Source organism: Lemur catta, chromosome 1, assembly GCF_020740605.2.
Source record: "Lemur catta isolate mLemCat1 chromosome 1, mLemCat1.pri, whole genome shotgun sequence".
NCBI lineage: Eukaryota > Metazoa > Chordata > Mammalia > Primates > Lemuridae > Lemur > Lemur catta.
This window is the reverse complement of record NC_059128.1, coordinates 257,915,677-257,936,611: the sequence shown is the minus strand read 5'-3', so window position 1 is coordinate 257,936,611 and position 20,935 is coordinate 257,915,677. Positions and strand designations below refer to the sequence as shown.

Genomic DNA, 20,935 nt, shown 5'->3' with positions numbered 1-20,935 from the left:
TGTCACTTTTAAAGAGTACTGTGGCTGTCTTAGTCTATTCAGGCTACTGTAACAGAATACCATAAACTGACTATTCTGTTATAGACAAGAAACATTTATTTCTCACAGTTATAGAGGCTGAGAAGTCCAAGATCAAGGTGGCAGCAGATTCGATGTCTGGTGACAGCTGCATTCTGATTTATAGACGATGCCTTCTAGCTATGTCCTCACACGGTCTAAGGGTAAGGCAGCTCTCTGGGGCCTCTTTTATAAAGGTACTAATTCCACTGCATGGATCAGAGATGGAAATCGTTATAATGTGTCCTCACTTTGTGGAAAAGAGTAAGGGAGCTCTCTGGGGTCTTTTTTATAAGGGCACTAATCTCATTCCTCAGGGCTCTGCCCTCATGACATAATCATCTTCCAAAGGCCCTACTTCCAAATACCATCACATTGGGGATTCAATTGTAACGTATGAATTGGGGAGTGCACAAATATTTCGTCTATAGTTCTTGGAAATAATTTTCTTAAATATTCCTCAATTTGGGTTACTCTGTAATGTTTTCATAATGAAACTGATGTAATGCCTTTTTAGCAAGAATAGCACAAAAGTGATTCTGTGCCCTTCTCATCACATCGGATTAAGAGGCACATGATTTCCATATGGGAAATAAATAAGACAAAGATAGGAACTATAGATTTGAAACACCTAAGTGACTTTAAGCCTTTATTAAAGAAACAGACATAATTGCTGGGACAGAAATCAAAGCTGGGATAATCACAGATATGCAGTAGCTTTTCAATAATGTGAAAATATATATCATAAAAGGTAATTTTTTCTATGTCTATTCTATGATTTTTGTATTAATTATATATAAAATATTCATATAATCTCTAATTACATACAAACTTTGAAAAAGCAGAGTTAAATATAAATTGCATTAGAAATTGAAATTAATTTTAAAGGCATAAGCATCTTATATATAGCAACTTTAAGACAGAAAATGAAAATGTTACTATGGATAGTTTTGCTCCTCCAAGTCAGGGAATGTGTAATCTGAAGAATTTATGAGGTATTAAAAGCAAGGACTGATAAATTAATTCTTTGCTGGAGCCAATACATTGCAATTACCACCAACATATTGACAATAGTAGGTTTTCTTTGTAAATGCACATGTCTATTAAATATAAATGATGCCAGTTATGAAATTGGGAGAATTCTTATAATACTGTTTGAGAAAATGTTTATAAGAATTCATTTTATTCACATCAGCAGTGAGTCTTTTTAGACTACATAGTAATTGCATATTTGGTGTTTAACTCAATTTTTCTTTCTTATATTCTCCCTTTAACCTTAGTTCTTTTTGTTTAATTGTAACACCTAGTTAAATATATTCGTTTTTAGGAACACATTTGATGCTGAGCTGATTTTTTGAAACATTATTCCAAGACAATTACTTAGTATGCCACAGGGTATTAAAACAAAGACTAGCATCTAGATTAACTAGCAAGCCCTATATAGTGTTCATTGAATCTATAAACTGGTACTCATTACTGACCCACCCCTCTTTGTCTTCAACTCACCCACATTGGTTGATTCTCCATTTTCCTGCTTGCACTTAGTAAACACCAAAAGTGAAAGGTAAGCATGAGATGAGCCACTTTTGTCACATTTGGTCTTTATAACAAAATAAAACTTAGTGGCACCAAAAATAAATAGCTGTTCATGTAAATGCTAGGTAATTTTACCATTACATAATTATAAATAATCTGATTCAATTGTCTACAGTACATGTGCTAGATCTGTGGCACATAATAATACCTGTTAAATATTATGAGAAAAGCTTTGAAAAATAGTGAACACACCAAAAAAAAGATTTTTTTGATCTAGTTATTTCCATGTATTTTTATCAGTTACAATCATAGTCTATTATAATTTTGTATTCTGTTCTTTGTTTTGACTTAAGAATTTTTCCTTTTATTATGTAGTGTATTATTCTGATTAGAAAAACTATGTGTGCTTATTTTGGATCATTTTAAAATAAAAAAAACAGTGAAATAAAAAGTAACCTACAATCCCAGCAATGAAAGAAAATCCCCTTTATTCGACATCAAATGATGATATTCGACATCAAAATGAATATAAAATTGTACATTTTTAACCTAAGATTTTAGCCTTTATTATAAACTCAATACAAGTATGTGTAATGAGCTTATAATATTAAACTTTGTGAATGTAATAGTATTTATTTATACCGGCTTTAATTCTTCACTATTATGCATAAAGCTGCAAGGCTATCTTTACACACACAGTGTTGGTCTACCCTCTACCTTCCCATGTATATTTGGGAATATTCACTTAGAACCCTTTCTTGTTCTGTTTGAAAAATTAACAAAAACTAGCTCAAGTAAAAAGTTAGGGTGGTACTGAGTGCCAGTCAGTGTGAGGATACAGGAAATACACAGAACCTATAAGTGGGAAGCACAGACAGGCCTCACAAAATGTGCACTTAGAAACCGATCAATAATCCAGGAAACTTCTTTCCATGAGGCCACACATTCTCCCTTATCTCTGTATGTCTCTACTCCTTTGTTAACTTGATTCCCTCTTCACCTGATTTTACTGCTTATTCTTTTAGAGTATAGCCCTGTAAGGACCACCAACCTACATTCTGCTTATCTCAGCTGATCTGCTCTTTTGAGTTTTTACAGTTCTGGAAATTAGCAGGAGGCCAAATGTTATAGGTGAGAGAGCATGTACCACACACAGGTGGCTGATCAGCTAAACCTCTGGTTCTTTTTTAGAACTGTTAGATAAATGTAGCTCAATCAGTGGTCACTTCTGCACAAAACAACCAACCAACAAAACAAAACAAAACACAGCCCCACACTCTTTCATTCTTTTTCTTAATAGGAAGCTACATACAAAACAGTTTAAACCAAAAGAAGGGAGGTTGGTAAGTCAGAAAATAGAATGATATCTGTTATATCTGTTATTGATTTGGTGTAATGAGTTAAAGATGCACGGTTTTGTTTTAAGTATTTTATGATAATAAAAATGAAAAAGTGAAAGAAATTTCCTCATACTTAGCATTAATTAGGTTTTCAAAATATGCTGACTTTTCTTGAGATTATTTTTATATTTCTTGATAAATCTTCATGGTAACATGTGAAAGCAGACGTGTTGATTCTGGCGGAATGAATCATTGAAATTCTAGTTTTTAACATTGGTAAAACTTCTAAGGAGTAAAAACGTCTAATAAATGAAGAGTTAATGCCAGTGATAATCCATATGACTTCTTTCTTGTTAAATTTCATTTTCCCTCCAAAATCCAAAGGCCTGTGAACACAGACTAGAGGGTTAAATCCCCCCATTCTCCCACCAGTGTGCATAGCAAGTTGCACCACAACTAGTTCTGTGGTGCACTGAATCTGTTGTCAGAATTATCCTTTAACATTGTGTAAATTTCTAGATTGGTTTGTGTATCGATATCTATTTTGGTGCTAGAGTGGTGGTAGATGGGGCATGGAGCTACAGGATATTTTAAAACTGTTAAATATTAGAACTATAAACTTTTAAGCATTTTCCAGTTAGCACAATGTAGGCTTTCACCATTTAATCTAATTGTTATTCTCAAACATTTTCTCAATACAGACCGATAATGATTTGGTCAATTCAGGGCAGCTGTTATAATTCTCAATGAAACAAACAAAAAAACCCATTTATCTGCTTGTTTCACTGAAATTAATGCCTGTTTTATCAAAGTGTTTCTTATTATATTAATTTGAGTAGAATTATCTTTCCTTGTCATTCACACTGGCTCTAATTCATCCAAGATTACTCCTATAGGTATCAATCTGCAGACTTCTAGCATCTCAGATTTGAAAGAAGATTGAATACCCCCCGAAATATTTTTAAAACTAAGCATTGATCTTATAAGTGATCTCACTAACTCAGTACTTGCTTCTTTTTGTACTATCTCCTCCAGTTACCCCATACATTCCAGTGGCTTTTCACACAATGTATACATGTATCAAAATATCATGTTGTACTCCATAAATATGCACGATTACTATGTGCCAACCATAAATCTTAAAAAAAAAAACCCTCATCTCTGGACTGATGATGCCCAAATTTACAGCTTTCATCCAAATCTTTTCTGAGTTTCAGATTTTTGTATCAAACTGTCCACCTGGCATTGGCATTTGGACTTTTCACAGTGCCTCAAATTTAACATATTCAAACTGAAGCCTTGATTTTCCCTGCAAATATTTTTCATCCTTAATCTCTAGTCTTTTACTTCTCAGCAAATGACACCTTCAGCTACTCTTTTCCCCAAAGTCTAAAGCCTGGGAATCGTCTTTAAAACATCCCTCGCCACCATCACTAAATTCCGTGAATTCACCCTCCCCACTATGTCTCAAATGAACACATTTTTTCTGATCCATTTTGCCACCGCCTGATTTCAAGTCAGCATTCTCTTTCTGTAGTAACCAGCATTACTACAGGAATATTTTCCTTGGCTTTCTTGCCTTCACTTTTGTCCTTTTTTACTACTTTCTCTTCACAACCAAAAAAGGGAAGATTTTTAAAATATAAGTTTGTTGTCATTGTAGCATTTTATATCATTTTAAAAGTTTTGTGCCATTAGTTTATATCAAATGTTTAGAGTGTGCCCCGTTACACAAATTCTTCAAGTAGACTCGAAGACCTTTCCTAATCTGACCCCTCCCTTCTTCTCTAGGACTGTGTCTGCCACTTTCTCCCTACCGCTCCAAGCTCCACCTACACTGGCCTTTTTAAAAATCCTAGTTTAACCACAATGCCTGATACACAGTAGTTCTCTAATAAATTTCTTTTGACTAACCAGAAAAATGTAAAAATACATGTTTTAAAATTAGAGAATAGAAATTAATCCAATTAAGAACATAGACTGTCTCTCTTAGGATATACCTACAAGTGATGAGTAAATAAGTATTAAATGAATGTTACTATTAAAGTCATCTAAAAAGAAAGAACTTGACTTATCTATAATAAATGTTAGAGTTCAATTTCCTACAAAAATACTACCACCTGTTTTATTCCCAAAAGATATACCATGTCATTGTGATATGAAAGAAATACATACATATGAAGAAGTATTTAGATTGTCATATGGAAAACGTATAATTATTTAGAAATGGGAGATTGAAACTGTTTAGTAGTTTTACTTTAAACTTTTTCCTGTTGAAACTCATTGATTTGTTTTCCTTTTCATCTTTCAATACAGCAGCTCTAAGTTTGACATTTTTATCACCCCAGTGGAATGCCTGGTTTTCATTTGCAAAGCACACCTCACTTTTACAAGTGAAACATTTCACTTTTACAAGGGAAACATCATGACCTAAGTACTACAGGCAAATCTAACAATCAGCTCTTCTGTATTGTTCTGACTTCTTATTTCCAGAGACCTGGATTTCTCATAAAATAAATGTGTTATATAAGTAAAATTCTGTTTAATTTAGGAAGGGAAGTCTCTTTGTTGAGATTGCTTGTGATTTTTTGCAAAGGAAGCACTAATGAATTTTTAATTTTTTTTATTTTCAATTATTATGGGTATGTAATATTTGCATATCTTTATAGGATACATAGGATGTTTGATACAGGCATACCATGTGAATTAATCAAATCAGGGTAACTGGGGTATCCATCACCTCAGGCATTTATCATTTCTTTGTGTTGGGAACATTCCAATTCCACTCTTTTAGTTATTTTAAAGTCCTAACTTACTGATTATAGGCACTTTGTTGTGCTATCAAATATTGTTTATTCTATCTAATTATCTAACCATATTTTGCACTCTTTAACAATTCCCATTTTATTCCCTCCTCCACACTACCCTTCCCAACCTCTGGTAACCATCATTCCACCCTGTCTCTGTGAGATCAATTGTTTTTAATCTTTAGCTCCCACATATGAGTGAGAACATGCGAGATTTGTCTTTCTGTGCTTGGCTTATTTCACTTAACATAATGTTCTTCATTTCCATCCAAGTTGTTGCAAATGGCAAAATTTCATTCTTTTTATGGCTGCATAATATTCCATAGTATATATGTACTACAAGTTCTTTATCCATTCATCCATTGATGGACACTTAGGTTGATTCTAAATCTTAGCTACTGTGAAGAATGCTGCAATAAACATGGGAGTGCAGATATCTTTTCAAGAGCATTGTTCATTTAAACTCCTAAGATTTATATCTTTATTATAATATAAGTTTTGTGACATTTTTTTCTTACCTAACTATTGAAAGTATTTTGTGGAGACATAGACTTTAAAACAATGCTCCTATTTCAATGTTTACCTAACTTCATGTAAGTACTTCGGCTGTGTATGGAGAGGTAGGAAATATATTTTAATGTGTTAGTAACAAAATATGTCTTCAAATTTATTTTTGCATTTCTTCAGTAGACTACTTGAGTTGGTTCTTTCTAGGAGATCAGCATCATTATCTATTCAAAGAGCTACCTCAGAGGACTGGCATTTCTCTTTGGGAAATTCCCTTCAATGATCCTCTGACCTCTTTTATCTTGAGCTGTTACATACCTCTCATTGCTATCCATGTTAGTAGCTGTGTCTGCAGATCTGGCAAGAATATTTTTTTTTTTATATATATATATTTTTTTTATTTCAGCTCATCATGGGGGTACATAAGTTTAGGTTATATACATTTTCCATGTCCCACCCATCCCCCCGAGTCAGAGTCCCAAGCGCGTCCGTTCTCATTCTCCCGACAGTGCACCTGGCAAGAATATTTTTTAAAAATTCTTCTTGTTTATTATTAAGGTTGTCGTTATACTCTAATTATTATTCTGGTCTTTCCAATTTGCCTGTTAGTGATCCCAAACTTGCCAGAGGAGATGGACTTTTGAATTAGCTCTTTAAAGAAGACAGAAAAATACATATTATGTTTCTATAAAACTGTTTGGAAAGAACAAGTTAAAATGACTGCTTCTTTATAATTGAAGTTAATTACCAAACTAGAAAATAGTGGCCATGTTTTATAAATGGATTTTGCACAATACAATTTGAAAACTAAAGCACATATTCACAGTTATAGTACTACGGCAAAAAGCAAAAAGACAGAAACTACTGTTTGTTTGTATCACTACTGTTTTTGTTTACTGGTTCCTTAAAATGTTATAAATACTTATCAAGTTTTAGATTTGTTTTGTTACTTTAACCCTTCCAATACGCTTTGTCCTACTGTGTGCCAAATATTGTTTGGTGATACGTACACTGTGTCATTTAATCTTCCAAGGAACATGGGAGACAAGGTAGTATGGACCCTAATTTACAAATGAGGCAACTGAAACTATGGTAACATGGCTAATAAATTGGCAAACAATGATTCAAGCTGGGCTTATTTATCTAATTCAGAGATGTTTACTTTTTGCTTTAAAGAGTAGTTTGGAGTAATTGGAGAAAAACTTTGGTAAATATAGAAAGTCAAAATTATTATTTTTAAGCATTTAGCTTTAAAATTTCAAATACTTAGACTTAATCTAGCAGTTCCAGACCTTTTACAATAAAAAAGATCTGTTTGTGTTAAACTCCCAGTTGCCTGATTGTGAATAGTTACGTCTACAGTCAGTGAGTCACTGAAAAAACAATAGTTTTCTAAGTGCTGTGTATATATCCTACAGAGTCTTATTAGACTTTTACTTTATTAAGCTAAAATATTTTTATAGAATGTGAAAAGATAAATGCTAGATTTGCCCTGAACAAACTATCACAACTTTTAAAAGTCCAAATGAAAAAGAATAATTATACTCAAAACAAAATTAAATGATACATTTTATTCGCTTTAAGCAAGAAAGTGAAATATTTGGTATTTCAAATAATAAACTTTTCTCAAACAGCATTCACTCCATACTTGTCCAGAACAAATGACACACCATTTTCTTGGTTTTACAAAAAAAAGAATTTGCAATTTTATAAATCCATATATTTCATAGTTCCAAGTTAAATCCTAAAAAACTTTAGCCACCAGTTGAAAACATGTTATATTTAAGAAACTGAAAAAAAAAGAAGAATATAAATTTCAGTTACATAGTTGTTTTTGGTTGTTGTTCCCTTCCTGCATTGGTTTCAAAATCCAACAAATAGGATATTTATAAGGCAATACAAAATGAGAGGTTATGGTCCTAAAGTTTTTGAATGGTCATGGATGTCGTGTTGGACATTTCTAAATAAGAGGAGAGATAATTTTCTGATAATTGATTATGTATACCAAATTTTTGAATTTAGAATTATCAAAATTCTAACAGCTGTTATGTACATTGGAAGGTAATGTGGACAGATTAAAGGTGGCCACATATTCTTTTTTATTTATTTATTTATTTTTAATTTTTTTTATTTCAGCATTTTATGGGGGTACAAATTTATGTTACATAGACTGCCTTTGCCCCACCCGAATCATATTCTTTATGTTGTCAGGAGGTGAGAAACTATGTCCCCTTCCCTTGAGTCTAGGAAGTAATGTGATAGCTTTTAACAACAGACTATGGTGGAAGTGATGATGTGCTAGTCTGGGAGATGAGGTGGTAAAAAATAGAACATTTTGCATATAATAAACATTTAATGAAGTTAATTACTAATTTTATTATTGATGTTGTTCTCACTATATACATGAATAAAAGAAACAAATGCCCAATTTTCCATCTTTCGAATGCTTCTTTGAAATCAGAGTTGGAACCTAGGGTCTTCTACAAGAATTTAGGTCACATATTAGGATGTGAATAAATGCTTGGAGTACATTGAACTTCTTGGTTCTGTGGATTTATCATTTATCAGTTTCTGAAAAATTGTAGCCAGTTTTCTTTAAATGTGTATCCTGACCCCCTCAAACACACCTCCTTTTTTTGGGAGACTCCAGTTACTTGTGTATCAGGGTGTGTCAGGCCATTCCAAGTTGTTCCACAGTTCACCAATGCTCTATTAATTGCTGTTGTTTAGTCTTTTTTTTTTCCTTCTGTGTTTCATGTTGAATAATTTTTAAGGTCATGTTCTCAAGTTCACTAATCATTTCTTCAGCAATGTCTTATTGACTAGTATTCTCTTCTCACAAATGGGAGTTTTCCCCTCTACAAGTTCAATTTGGTTTTCTTCTTTTAAATACCTTTTATGTCTATGCTTAACATGGTCTATCTTTTGTCTGGCTTTTGAATATATTGAATACAGTTATTATAACTGCTTTAATATCTTCATCTACTAAGTCTATTATCTGCATTATTTCTGAGTTTGTTTTGATTGATTTTTTTTCTCATTGTGGGTTGTATATTTTTGCTTCTTTGTATGCCTGGGAACATTTTATTGAATGCCAAACATTGTGAATTTTACCTTTTTAGGTGCTGAATATTTTTGTAATCCTATAAATATTCTTACAATAAGTTCTGAGAGATGGTTACTTGGAAATACTTGATCCTTTCTGGTCTTGCCTTTAAGCTTTGTTAGGCAGGACTAGAGCACTGTTTCATATAGGGCAAATTTTTGCCCCAATAAAGCAAAACTCTTCTGAGTAGTCTATAGAATGCCCCTTGAATTATGAGGTTTTCCACATTAGCTGATCAGATCAAAACTATTCCCAGTCCGTTGTGATCTCCAAGGATTTTTTTCCCCTTTAATTCATTTGGTGGTTCATTGTTCAGTAGTGGGAATTTGCTCACACTTATGCACTGATTACTATTCAGTTGATTACTTGAAGAGAACCCTCCCAGAGCTCCCAAGTTTTATGTGCAGCTCTTTTATTTCCGGAATGATTTCCAGTGATCTCTTGCCAATAAACTCCCCAAATTCCCAATTCCATTTCCTCAATTTAGGGAAACTGCTGGATTCCACCTGAAGCCCCCTCCCTGTGTAAGCGATAAGCTGGGGGCAAATACAGGTCTCATTTTATTTTTTCCCAGTCTCTCAGGAATTACTGTCTTTCTTTGCTTGATGTCCAATGTCTTAAAAATCATTGTTTCATTTATTTAGTCTACTGTTTTAATTGTTTCAAGTGGGAGAGTATATCTGGTCACTGTTAATCCATATTGGCTTGAAACAGAATTTGGAAATTGTTATTCTTATTATTCAAACCACCTTTCAAATAACATGAATTAAAAGTGGAGGCAGGAGAGGCGCAAATAGAAGAATTGAATCTGTTACTACAAAAAGGAATACTATGCAAGCTAAATTACACTGTGTACTCTCTGATTTTGTACTCTAAATGGCTAAAACATTGAAAGAAAGAAAAGATATTATTCTAAAATCACTCCTTAGTGAATCATAGTGAGATGCAGTAATCATTGCCTTCCTAATAATTTCATAAGCCCTTTCATGATTAGGGGAGCCTACATTCTTCAACTTTATAAAATTAGAATGACACATACATTTTAAGTATCTCCCTTTTTGCTATAAATTCTCCAAAATCTCTCAAATTAGGGATACTCTAACTGTTTTTACAATACCCTGGGATACAATTCACACAGGCTAGAGAATTGAATGAATTTACACTAGTAGGTGCTCCCTTTGTAATTTCCTAACTGTGGGGGGATTAAAACTTCATATTAATATTTATTCTACATTGTTCATTTTTTAGATTGTGATATATGACAGAAGTAAGAAAAACAGTAATTAAGGAATTCTCTATCCTTTCCAAAAGCAGAATCCTTGACCTACTACTCAAAGGGGAAGCCAATGTTTTTCTTGATTTTCTTCTTTCTCTAACAGAATCAAATTAGTCTTAATGTTGCATTGTCATTTTGTAAGCCTCAATTCACATTTGAGTAACACATTTACACATGAAACCATCATTTTCTAGGACAGTTATCCTATTTTTAATGAACACAATTTATTATTAATATTATTATTTATTTCCAATCTATCATAGATGATAAAATATAATAAAAGTGAATTATTAGAAAATGATTACATGCTAGGAAGTCCCAGAAATTTCAATTGCTATGAAGGTTTCTAAACACTCTTAATTCCTGTACTCATCTCATTATGGCAGTGGTTCATGGACCACATTTTGAGTAGCACTGATCTATGTATCTGAATATGCCCAACTAATTTCTCTCTGGTGGTAACAGACTCCACAGTATGCTTTACATCTTTTCATTGTCACTTTCTTAAGAATATAACTTTATTTTGAACACAGATTCACTTAGTCACCTCTTTCACAATATAATTATCATCAAGGTTATGAAAGTCTAGAACTTATCAGCTTTTACAGGTATTTAGAAAGTCAAAACCACCACTAACACTATGCCTGACCTCAGTTCTCTATTGAGATCTGTATCTGAATTCCATAACCCATGTCTTTCCTCATTTTAAGGTCTGAAGTTTACTCTTACAACTTGTATTCTCTTTCCAAAGCATTTCCACTCTCTTTTTTGTGAACAGTCTGGTTATATTATTTTTCATCCTAAAAAATCCTTATTTCTTTTAAAGTTGTGCAACTTCAATCATCCCATGCAATCTGAAGGTTCATTCAATACTATGGCAATGATATACTTGAAATTATATTTACTTCCCTACATTGTATATACCATCTTGCAATAAAGTTCAATGTAAGAAAAGTGAATTTGAATTTATGGTGTATATCTATGTTTATGTATGAAATTATATAAAGATGAGAGAAAGAAAAAGAAATAGGGCAAACAAAGTATTTTCAATTCTTTTCTTGACTTTTTAGAGTGAAATATTTTCTTTAAATTTTCATATCATCACGTTGCTATCCCCCATAAAACAGCAAGCATAGGTTATGTCTGTGTTTTCTTTGTTCTTCCTCAGCTAATTAATTTTTTTTTATGAAGACTGGTAGTCTCTTAAAAAATATGTTCTTCCTTTTCATGAGATGTGAGCCACTCCTAGACTAATATAAACAATGCTTCAAAATCATCTCTATTCTCACTGCTCACATAGCCAACTGCTATCCCTTCAGATCTTTTTCTTATTTCCATAGGCCCACCAGTACATGTATAGCCACTGATACCATGAAACTTTTGAGGTCTCCAATTATCTCATCAAGCTTTCAGCAGCAACCTTTCTCAAGCTTTGTCTTGCAAGATATCAAGTGTATTCTCTATTCCACGTGGTCCATGACTACATATCTTTGGTAAATTATATCCTCTAATTTATTTTGGCAAGTAATATTAACATGTCCCTCTGAAACAGCCCAATTCAATTTCATGGGAGATTGATGATTTTCAGCTGGCTTCCCATCCCATAATAGATATATTCTCTGGAAACTCAGCCTATGTTCTGATTGATCATGTCTGCTAATACTTTTTAAATTGGCTGATAGAATAGTTGGTTGTCAATGGACATAAAATTTCTGCATCAGGGCATGGTAAAGCAACTCCCCTATTTTAGGCTACTTTTATATCTATCCTGTGAAATAAACTGATATGGTCATGTAATTATAATGTGGTATAATTTTTCTCATCCATATAGTTAGTATAAGTGTGTGTTTATGTACATATATATGTATAAAATCATCAGTAACTATATTTTTAATAATAAATAATGATATAATCCACATGTTACATTTGTTTTTTTTTTCCTTTTGGCATGTTTAGATGGGGAAATTTTAATTAAATTGTTGAATTTTCAGATTCTATTTTAATAGTACAGATGTCAATTTTTTAATTTAATGACTAAAATTTACACACATTACATAAACCTCTGCCAAAAGATAGTGAGTAATTCTGGCATTTTAATGCAATCAAACACCAGAGACTTTTGACAATATTCATCACAAAACATGTACAAAAATTTGCCATCAGGAACCATTCTGATAAAAATCGTGGCAATGTACTAATGCTGAAATTTAAAAAATTTCTAGATAGAAAATTAAATACAAACATTATCCAGCCTTCTGAAAGTTGATTTCTAATTGGCATCTCTTTATCTTTGAAAACATACATCTTACTATACTAGACAAGTTTGTGAAGATTGACCTGGCTAACTTCAGCTGACAGCTGCTTACATTTGCTGCCCATCTTGAAGGTCACAAAAATCTTTGGGTAAGAGGGCATATCAGTTTGAACAAAGATATGATCGCTGCCATCAAGAAAGCTTGATATAATCTGACTACAATAAGCTACCCATATATGTAAAGAGATTAGTCAAAGGATGAGTCTGGTTAGTGATAACAAGAAAAGTGTAGAATGTGCCAATATTATCTAAATGTACCTAGCAAGCTTTACACAGGAAAGAGGACTTGAGGACATTGAACTCAAACTTAATTTTAGCCTGAATGACAAGGACCAGATCGAAAAAGCTGCAAATCTACTCTATATAGTCAAGGACCCCAACATCTTGCTGGTATTCACGTAATTCAATATACTTCCAATTCTGCCAGCACTCTCCCCTGACGGAATGTTGAGTTTCACTTTAGAGATGAAGCTTTCCAGCAAGATGATCCTTTCAATCTATATTTCTGGTTGAGCAAGTACAGGATATACCAAGCATCACTGTGTATTAGGTTTGGTAGGGAATGAAGTTAGCTGTGAGGAGATAGAGTTTTTTAAAGTGCACCCTTCCATACACACACCCCACCCTCACACCTTAATGTGAATAGGTGAGCAAAAAAACCATATGCTTCTTTTTAAAATCTCTGTGTGTGTGTGACTGTGTGCACATGTGCAAGCGTAACCATTTTATATTTAAAGGATGGCAGCTTCTGTTCCACCAGAGTAAGTCTATATTCAAGTGTTCTTTTGCTAGAGGGAATTTTTATATGCCATACAGCTGTAGCCTTAACCTTGACTGTCTTTCATTCTCAAATATCTATTCAGTTGCATGTGCTAAGTGACTTACAACGAAGTGTGAGAAAATTCAGTGACTTGACATTTACAGGTCCCAGCTGATTCATTTATTTATTCAACAGAGTAAATATTTAGGCAGCGGAATTAAATTGGAAAATGTTTATCAGGTTCGAAACCACCTTTCTTTCAATATATAAAACATAAACCCAAAGACCGAGCCATAGGGAACTTCACCTACCAATGTCCCCTACAGAGAAGGGCATATTTAAATGTCCCAATAGGTTTTCTTTAGCCACTAGTTTGTTTTGAAAACTTCTGCCAATATTTGAGGACAGTGCTATTGCAATAACACCTAATAAACCATAACTTATGTGAACCTGTACTTTATTAATCATTGTGTATAATCTTATAATGCAAGCAGTCCTCTGAATGTATTTTTTTCTCACTCTACATCAGTCCAAGGATCTAGTCTAAGAGCCTCACCTGAATGGCATGTTTTTCTCTCATCACTTATAACACCACGTCTTCACCTACACACTACTTGGGAACAGATTAACTCAAAAACTGTATGACCGTAACCTGAAGAGAGGCTTAAAAGCAGTGTCTCAGCACAAAACCTGAGGTAAATAAACAAAGGCTGTGGTTCCAGATTATGACAACATTGCATGAAGAAGATAAATAAACAGTACTGTCCACAAAATAAAGTTTCCATTGGTTTTCAGAATGATTTAATGTCATGTGAGAAGGAATAAAATTGTGCAAATGACCTTTAAAATCTCAGGAGGTAATATTAATAATATCACATTGTCATGATAGATAAAATAATTATGAACTTAGCCTTTGCATCAAAGTCAGAAAGTATATAAACCATTTCATGGACATGTTCAATGTGTGTGTGTGTATATATATATATATATATATATATATATATATATATATATGACATAAAATTTACCATTTTAATTATTTTTAAATTTACAATTCAGTGACATTAATTACAGTCACATAGTTGTTCAAATATCGCCACTTTCCAAGTGTTTTCTTCACCCAGTATAGAAACCATACCCATTAAGCAGTAACACCCAGTCCCCCACTACCCAAAGCCCCAGGTAACCTCTAATCTACTTTCTCTGCCTATGAATTTGACTTTCTAGATATTTCATAAAAATAGAATCATACAGGCCGGGCGTGGTGGCTCATGCCTGTAATCCTAGCACTCTGGGAGGTCAAGGCGGGCGGATCATTTGAGCTCAGGAGTTCGAGACCAGCCCGAGCAAGAATGAGACCCCGTCTCTACTAAAAATAGAAAGAAATGATCTGGACAGCTAAAAATATATATAAAAAAAAATTAGCCGGGCATGGTGGCGCATGCCTGTAGTCCCAGCTACTCAGGAGGCTGAGGCAGGAGGATTGCTTGAGTGCAGGAGTTTGAGGTTGCTGTGAGCGAGGCTGACGCCACAGCACTCACTCTAGCCTGGGCAACAAAGCGAGACTCTGTCTCAAAACAAACAAACAAACAAAAAATAGAATCATACAATATTTGTCATTTTGTTTCTGAATTGTTTCACTTGGAATAATGTTTTTAAGGTTCATCCATATTGTAGTATGTATCATTTCTTTATTTGGCAGCACAATATTCTAGTGTGTGTGTGTGTGTGTGTATGTGTGTGTGTGTGTGTATGTAACATGTTGTTTATCCATTTATCACTTGGGTTGTGTGTGCCTTTTGGCTATTGTGAATAGCACTGCAGTAAACCTGGGTGTACAATTACCAGCTCAAGTCCCTATTTTCAATTCTTTTTGGTACATACCTAGAAGTGGAATTACTGGGTCATATAATAATTCTATATTGAGCCTTTAATTTTTTTTATTTTTAATTCTTATGGGTAAGGAAACACTAAATTGTTCTCCACAGTGGCTGCTCCATTTTATATTCCCACAGGGGTTCTAATTTCTCTACATCCTTGCCAAAGCTTGTATTTTCTGTGTTCTTTATTATAGCCATCCTAATAGGTGTGAAGTGATATTCATTGTGGTTTTGATTTTGCCATTCCCTAATCACTAATGATGTTGAACATCTTTTCATATTCTTCTTGGCCAACATTCAAGAATACATAATGCCTCAAAACATGACAATTATATTCTGATGCCCTTATTTAACTGGAGTAAGAATAATTTTTTATGTAAGCCAGCAATGTTAGAATACAAGCATAGATTTAAAAGATATACTAAATTCCATCTTAAATATACATTTTTAAAATGTTCTCTACTGAGAGGAATGTGGCCTTAACCCAAGAAAATGAAATATGTTTCAGCAAAGAATTTTAGATGCATATGTGGACAAAAGGGAAAATCCCTTTCCAACACTTTCTTTGGTTTATGCCATTCAGACTTAAATGTTCAACAACAGTAATAATCATGAAAATCACAGGAATTTTATTTGTACACTGCTAATTCCCTACAGATTTTATTATGATCAAAGGTAAGTAGAGAGATTAAATATGCATTTAATATTATTTTAATACTGAAATTTCAATTACCTTTACTTTAAAATATGTTAATAAGTTAATCTGTTGCTTTAATGTATCACAAATATTGGAATTTTGCATGAGGAATCATGCAAATCCATAGGATTACAGTTGGAAGGAAAGAAATGGCAGAGAGAGAGGTGGAGATATGTTAGCACTTGCTATCCTCTATGTCATTGTTTCCCAAACTTGCCTCATAGATATCATGTAAAACACTTGTGAAAAATACAGATCCCACCACAGCACTCTAGCCTGGACAACAGAGTGAGACTCTGTCTCAAAAAAAAAAAAAAGAAAAATCAGATCCCAAGGCCCAATCCCAAAGTCACTGAATCAAAATCTCCTCAGAGAAACACCAAACAATTCGCACTTTTTGACAAGAACAGCAGAAGATTCTTATGATTAGTTTGGGAAACAAAGAAAAGTTGTGAAGTACTTTTCTAAACTAATTGAATAACTAACATTTATATGATTCCCATGTAACTGATTTAAAAAACTGAGGCTTGGCCAGGCGCGGTGGCTCATGCCTGTAATCCTAGCACTTGGGAGGCTGAGGCGGGTGGATCGTTTGAGCTCAGGAGTTCGAGACAGGCCTGAGCAAGACGAGACCCCATCTCTATTAAAAATAGAAAGAAATTATCTGGCCAACTAAAAATATATAGAAAAAATTAGCCGGGCATGGTGGCGCATGCCTTTAGTCCCAGCTACTTGGGAGGCTGAGGCAGTAGGATCATTTGAGCCCAGGAGTTTGAGGTTGCTGTGAGCTGGGGTGATGCCACGGCACTCTAGCCCAGGCAACAGAGGGAGACTCTGTCTCAAAAACAAACAAACAAAAAACTGAGGCTCAAAAAGATTAACTGTTGTGTCCTGGAAAGTAGACTCTAGGCCTGTGTTTCAAATCTAATATTTAGGCACATCCATATTTAATATCTAAGTTGAAATGCAACATTTCCTTGAAAAATGTGAATATTTTTTGTGAAGAAAGTACTGAAATGTTTTAGTTTGTTACAGTGGGTTTGTTTTTCCATTAATTAAAATGACAATTTATTCCTACCAGATAGATGGCTGAATAGTTTATCAGTACTGTGGTTTTTGATTATTATATCTATTTTGCTTCCAATATTCACTTGTTTGAAAAAGAAAACTCAGGTCTAGTTCTAAATGGGAATATTTTCAATTTTTCTGTTCAGTATGATGGCTGTGGGTTTGTCTATCACCATTTCTATTCAACATAGTGCTGGAAATCCTAGCCAGAGCAATCAGATAGGAGAAGAAAATCAAGGGCATCCAAATGGGGGACAGAAGAGGTCAAACTATCACTGTTTTCTGGCAATATGATCTTAGATCTAGAAAACCCCAAGGATTCTGGCAAGAGATACCTAGAATTGACAAATAAATTCAGCAAAGTCTCAGGATACAAAATCAATGTACACAAATCAGTAGCATTGATATACGCCAACAACAGTCAAGCTGAGAACCAAACTGAGAACCAAACTGAAGACTCAATACCTTTCACAATAGCAACAAAGAAAATAAAATACCTAGGAATACATTTAACTAAGGAGGTGAAGGACTTCTACAGAGAGAACTATGAAACACTGAGGAAAGAAATAACATAGGATGTAAACAGATGGAAGAACATACCATGCTCATGGATCAGCAGAATCAACATTGCTAAAATGTCTATACTACCCAAACTGATCTACAGATTCAATGCAACCCCTATTAAAATAACAACATCATTTTTCACAGACCTAGAAAAAATAATTCTACCCTTTATATGGAACCAGAGAAGACCCTGCATAGCCACAGCAATCTTAAGCAAAAACAACAAATTGGGAGACATCAATTTACCAGACTTCAAGCTATACTACAAGGCTATAGTAACCAAAACAGCATAGTATTGGCACAAGAACTGAGACATAGGGCAATGGATCAGAACACAGAACACAGATATAACACCATCCTCACATTGCCATCTGATCTTTGACAAAGCAGACAAAAACATACACTGGGGAAAGAAATCCCTATTCAATAAATGGTGCTGGGAAAATTGGATAGCCACATGTAGAGAACTAAAACAGGATCTACACCTCTCACGGCACACAAAAATCAACTGACAATGGATAGCAAACTTAAACCTAAGGCATGAAGCCATAAAAATTCTAGAAGAGAATGTTGGAAAAACTCTTATAGACATCAGCCTAGGCAAAGAATTTATGAAGACCCCAAAGGCAATCATAGCGACAACAAAAATTAATAAATGGGACCTGATCAAATTAAATAGCTTCTGTACAGCCAAGGACACTATCACTAGAGCAAATAGACAGCCTACAGAATGGGAGAAAATATTCACATGCTACACATCCAATAAACAGCTGATAACTAGAATCTATAAAGAACTCATGCAAATCAGCAAGATAAAATCAAACAATCCCATTAAAAAGTAGGCAAAAGACATGAACAGAAACTTTTCAAAAGAAGATAGACAAATTGCCAAGAAAAATATGAAAAAATGCTCAACATCTCTAATATCAGGACAATGCAAATCAAAACCACTATAATATATCATTTACCTCCAATGAGAATGGTTTCTATCAAAAAGTCCCAAAATGACAAATGTTGGCGTGGATGCAGAGAGATAGGAACACTCATATAGTGCTGGTAGGACTGTGAATTAGTACAAACTCTATGAAGAGTATGGAGGTACCTCAAAGAGCTAAAAGTAGAACTGCCATTTGATCCAGCAATCCTACTATTGGGCATTTACACAAAGGAAAAAAGGACATTATATAAAAAAGACACCTGCACTACAATGTTTATAGCAGCACAATTCACATTTGCAAATATGTGGAAACAACCCAAGTGCGCATCAATACATGAGTGGATTAATAAAATGTGATACATGTATACCATGGAGTACTACTCAGCTATAAAAATATGGTGAACTAATACCTCTCGTATTAACCTGGACAGAACTGGAGACTGTTCTTCTAAGTGAGGTATCACAAGAATGGAAAAAGAAACAGCACATGTACTCACCATTAAATTGGAACTAATTGATCAACAATTATGTGCACATATGGAAATAATATTAATTGGAAATCAAGCAGCTAGAAGGGGTTAGGAGGGGATGGGTAAATTCACAGCTAACCGGTACAATTCACACTATCTTGGGGATGGGCACACTTAAAACTTCAAAAGTAATTTATGTGACCTAAACATCTGTATCCCTGTTAATAGTCTGAAATTAAAAAATAAAATAACAAAAAGTGTCAATTTAATTGTTACATATTACTTCTCTGTGACTCTTACTTTCTGCTTTGCTATATTTTTTATCAACATTATATTTCTAATTGTAAAGGTAATTAAACACTAGAATCCCTATTTGGTGTTTTTTTAGGACTGGAAATATTTCTGTAATATTTATATCAACACTATTTGTAAGTTTTTCCAACTAATTCACAAAGAATCAATAGTAGCTAATGTATGTAGGTATCTACTGCCATTGATAGAATCTAACTATTTTGGTTACAAAAGTAGTGAAATTTAACTCTGGATGAATTTGAAATGAGCCTGAGGATGTTGTGTTCATGACCACAGATTAGATGGAAGTGGGGGATTATCTATGTGAAACTTCTCTGAGGGGCACCAAAACCCAAACGAAGTAGTTCTTTCTCCTTTGCATTTCTCCTCCTTCTTTCCTTTCTGATTTTCTTCCTGAGTGTGTTTCTTCAAATGTGGAATTATGGGTGGAATGTGGCTTTTTATAATATAAATAAACAAAAGAATAAATATTACTTCTTACATTTCTACAGTAAAATAAACATTCCAGACTAAGAGCTGCCTTGTGTCAGTGCTGCCACCATTGTATTCTAAGGCCTTGAGAGAGTCACCTCATTTATTTGTCTTCTCAGCCTTCTCATTTGCTGAATAAATGAATGGAAGTGGCCTGAGGTTCTGAATTATAGTCTGTCTTCTAAGTGTTTACCTCTTCCCCACCCGCATTTAAACATATTCAAATTTCTAGAAAGGAAAAAAAGAAATATAATAAAAACAAAATAGTCTCTGTTCAGAATACAGTTCATAATTTTTATATGTCTGCTCTTCCTCTCTCAGCTCAAACTTAGGCATCAAATCGTACTGAGTGTACACATTTAAAATCCCAATTCTAATTTATGCACCTTTTCTGTAGTAATTCAGTCCGTAGTGCTGTTGTGCTAGTTTCATATGACTTAGTTTGTTAACTCACACTGCTTGTGAAACCCCAAGTGTCCCAGAGTTTTAAGAAGGGCATATTTTACTACAACTTTCTAAAGTTGTATTTTATCCCAACCCTAACATGAGGCAATTGCCAAAGTGTAGCTTATGCATTTGGAATGATTTTTTAAAGCTACGTGCTCAGTTTAGCACTAGTTCACATTACAATAGGGTAAGCAAGTTTTGTCCACGTGGTCACCCAGTGAAATTTGAATGTAAAGCCAATGCAAGAGACAAAAACAACATCCTTTTTGTGCCTCATGTATTTACATGTGTTTTGTTTACCAGAAGTAGCTGTGGATAAGATGCTTACCTTTTGCTACCTTTTCAATTATTGGCATAATTGATATCCTGCCTTCCTTTAATACAAT

At 33.9% G+C, this 20,935-nt stretch overlaps 1 protein-coding gene across 3 annotated transcripts in view; it reads left to right on the top strand.

Annotated features, from left to right (window-relative positions):
- ROBO2 (roundabout guidance receptor 2) overlaps nucleotides 1-20,935 on the top strand; it is a 1,246,741-nt gene that overhangs the window by 576,117 nt on the left and 649,689 nt on the right. The gene's annotated exons all lie outside the window — the stretch shown is intronic.